The following is a 4,433-nucleotide window of genomic DNA, read 5'->3' as shown; positions in this document are numbered from 1 at the left end:
AGAAAGACATTTAAAAACATTACTAATTTAACACTTAGTCATTTGTGCAATATTGATAAAAATATTGTTTACTATTAATAAAAGTATTGATAATACATTTTCATTACAATAGTACACGAAGGTATAGGCATTAATTTCAATCACTTAAAAGATACAGTAATGAATTACCAAATAATAATGAATGCCTGGTTTACAGTTGCAATAAATGCTACACAAATTATCGCAAAATTAAAATTTGGCACATTTACTTCAAATGTCGGAATTTAAAAATTATTTACATGTAATTTCAACCATTATGTTGACAGTAAACCTAGCCTGAGGAAATTTTACAATATTATGTTTGGTCAGTGTATTGTCAATTTTTAATCAATAACTATGGACTTGACTTTTTGATACTAGAGTAGAACCAAATTTTATTTCAAGGGTAAATCTACCTTTATGTGACATGTATATTGATTATAATGTATTAGTAAAAGGTCAATTATGATGTGCTGAGTTGTCATGCAACTATATGCTTGTGCGGGTGTATGTGCTAATAATTGATTGAGACTTACTTGCACAAGCTTACACCCAAGGGTGACAGACAAGAGGGAGGTGATGTTACAGGTGTAATATTTTGAGTAAACTGCAACAATGCAATTTCTGCACTGATCCATAACAGTTATAAGTGAGGTCATCACTTAGCAAAGCAGTGAAACTAAACATGGCTCGTGGCTAGGAGAAAGAAGAAAAGCTAAAATTTATTTTAGCATCTCAATCTCTATTTATAGAGAGTTAGCACAAAATTTTGCTTAGATATTTAAAAGAGACTGGCAGTTTGGTTGCTCCTGCTTTTACCAGTGCTGCCTGAAAATGTTTCCAATACGCTAAATCACAAACTTTGAGCAACTGTAACTCTCAAACAAAAAAGAGATTAGAAAATTCAAAAATATCTACTAATCTAGGTACTTTTTTTACCTATGAATGCTAATCTCGACCAAATAGAGTCAAACAAGAAGATTTGACTAGAAAAAGTGGTCTATTGTTGAGAATATTTAGCTTTTCCTACCACTAAATATACTGTACTTTTAATTACATTCTCAGAGGTAAACTTTAAGATAAACAAATACTTAAAACTTATTCATAATTGGCAGCTACTTAAAGATGACCTAGGAAGTTTGAATTTATAATGAGTGGAAAAGTCAGTGTGGCCCTAGTATAGTTTTAAAGCCTTAGCTATTGAAATTAAATTTTTACAGTATATTACTAGTCATGTGTGAAAAATTTGAATACCTACTTATCTATGCCATATGCATACGTAGATACATACTGAAAGTCATGTTCATTATAGTAGAAATGATAACAGGAAATCACAATTACACAAACCACAAAAATGTAATAACAACGACCAAGTAACTGACATCCGGATGCAGTAGTATCAGGCATTTGAAGATTGTCATTGTTGAGCAAAATTACTTTTTCACCACTGAAGGCCTCAATTGACAGAAGCTCCAATATCTGCCTAGTGTTGGCTGTTCCTCTTTCAGACTGATTGAAAAATTGAAGAATTTAAGAAGATTTTCATTGTTATGGTGATGAACTTCTATATTTTTGTCCATTTGTCTTTACTATTCACAGTAACCCTAACCCCAGGAGGTTTTGCAGCCCATTTAGCTTTTATAGAAATTCCTTTAGGCCATGTCTTGCTGGACGCAACAGTTGCTTGACTAATGGAGACCTTGACTTGTATGCGGCACCAGCAATGCCGATACTTTCAGCAGCAGACAATGACTGATCGCTTGGCATGGTGTTCCCATGCACTTCATATTTAATGAAACTTGTTATGTCAACAAACACGCCACATTCATCAGCAGTTTCTAGTTCTCTGTCTTCTGAAATGAGGTATACACTCTTCGGGAATAGGCCGAAAGCCTGGCCAAGGCTTTGTCGGTTCAGCTGGTCAGGTTGTCATTATTGTGGATTGTATAAAGAGACATGATTTCCAACTTCCGAGTCTCCTTCAGCTAACTTCTCCTTCTTCTTGCCTCCTTTACACACGTGAAAATAATTATGCGTCAAGATGACACAAGAGAATAGGCGTGGCTAAAGTAACAATGGAGGTTGAGTATGTTGCATGTCATAGAAAGAGTGGTTAAACCTATGAAGAGATAAGTGAGCAGTTAAAACAAATGTTAATGTCAAAAAAGGGATTGTCTGAAAGATCCTTGAGAAGATTCTGTAAACTGCATGGATTAACAAAGATCGATGAGGAAGAGGCTGACGAAGTAGTGAAACAAGCTGGTGATGAAGTAGATAAGTAAATATAGAAATTAATTTTTATGATGATTTTGACACGTTAGAGAAACATATGGAACAAATGTCATAAAAGGATTTTTAAGTTGTGAAGGCATCAATATTGGTAACTTGAAAGTAGTTGAGTCTCTTCAGAGTTGCCCCTGAAAGTTATGAGCACCTTAACGTAATCAGGAATATAATACACTACATAACCGGGATTGGCAACGGGATCACGTGAGTGCATCATTTGTGTATAAAAATTTTTTGCAATCTCTGTTATCTTTTTCAAGATGGCCGACTCTTTTGGCAAACCACTAATGTTGCTATTTCTCTGTCAAAAAGGCTTGTGTCTCCCTCAAAACTTTATGCTACCATTATTAAGGGGTAAAAATTCTACATATTTCAGTTTGAGTGAGACTTAATGATGCTGTCACAATGAATTGCCAGTGGCGGTCAATTTTCCATTTGTGTACCTCTGCTTGCAAGATACCTTGGAGTATATAGATTTAATCATATTGTGATTTACCATCTTTGATGTTTATATGAGATTAGGACCAAAAGAACTTATTTAGACCTCTCTACTTCATGATACAGCTGGAAAAGTACTTTTTCAAAGACCAGTTATGTGTACCTGTGGTAGATTTAGATATGACTCTTTTCTTGTATTTTCTGTAATATAATAGTTTAATTATTGTTGTATGAGAATGTACTGTTTATTTTGTTACTTTGGTCTTTGTTTTATTTTAAAACTATTATTTTTCATTTGAAAGGGTTTTAACTTTTGGACATTTTTTGCATCACGTGATTAATAATTACATTGCTACGCGATAATTTAGCAGACGCAATGCAGCATGAATACTGAGGTGGCTCTACGCATAGCCTATTTTATCTGTCAGAGACAGAAAGATGCCTATTATGTTCAGATTAAACGTGCGTAAAAATCAGGAAAGGAGAAACAGCAATCCACAGAAACAGGAACCATGTCATTCTGAGCCATCAACTCCAGCTAGTTCTTTATTAGATTTGAAGCTCAGATTAGTATCAGATGATTTACTGGAAAGAAATGGTACAAAATACATATCACGAAATTATTCTCATTTATTTATTTAGGTTAGAAAGATGTCTCTTCTTCAGATAAATGCTTAGTATTTTCCTTTGTTGCGGAAAGTGTCAGTGGGCCTTCTGCAGGCCCTTCAATAATTTCTTCAAAAACAGTGAATGAAGATTTTACCTGGCTGCTTCATTATAAGGGAAAACAGATTAAATTACAGTCAAAACCACTTTATCTCAACTCACCTTCAACTTTTGAGAGCCTTTTATCGTGGATAAGCAATTCCAATATTTGTATTAGAAACAATGATGATAAATTCATCACAATATCACATGAAAAAGGAGGAAACTTCATGGATTCAACAGGTAAGTTATAGACAGTTAATGCTTTTTATGCATGAATTCATAAATGAAGAGGGAAAAGACTTGCTGCTTGTTTGGATGAAGACACTGTAAGATCTTCCAAATGTACCTATTTTGTTCAGGATGGGAGCAGATGTAATTTCTGCTCTAAGCACAGAAAAATTCTGATTACAATGTCACACCAAAATATTATGTGCAGGAACATTGAAAGAAGCCACAAAAGCAGCCATGTACCATACAAATGCCTTTCAGATGAAGAATAAGTAGATCGCTTAAGAAATCTTCGTGATAGCTTCAAAAGAAGCCAGTGTCAAGGCAAGTACTTGCATTCAAGGCTCCAAGCTTTACTTAAGGAGAAAACTGTCATGGTTGACTCCTCGCTTAATGCAGATTTATACCAAATTATTAAGGAAGAAAGCAGCAATATTTTTTTACAACCTGTGGGCGTAGCCCCCAGGTCGTCCTAAAATTGTTTTCACCCATGTGCGATATATATATATTTGATTGTATGTCAACAATTCATTCCTTTATACACGTTGTATTGGAGAAATGCACGCCTTAGCAACGCCCGCCCACGTTACGTAGTGGGTGTGGTATACAAAACAAAATGGCTGCCGTTGTACTGGCACTAAGTTGTAATATTACAGATCTTCCTGCAATTCAAACTATATAGATGTACTAGAAATGGCTAGGCTCAAGTCATTTTCACTTCAATAAAGTAAGGTAATAATAAGTAAATAGTTCAA

The sequence above is a fragment of the Amphimedon queenslandica genome, unplaced genomic scaffold, assembly GCF_000090795.2.
Source record: "Amphimedon queenslandica unplaced genomic scaffold, v1.1 AMPQUscaffold_13419, whole genome shotgun sequence".
In the NCBI taxonomy this organism is placed as follows: Eukaryota; Metazoa; Porifera; class Demospongiae; order Haplosclerida; family Niphatidae; genus Amphimedon; species Amphimedon queenslandica.
This window is presented reverse-complemented; position numbering follows the sequence as displayed.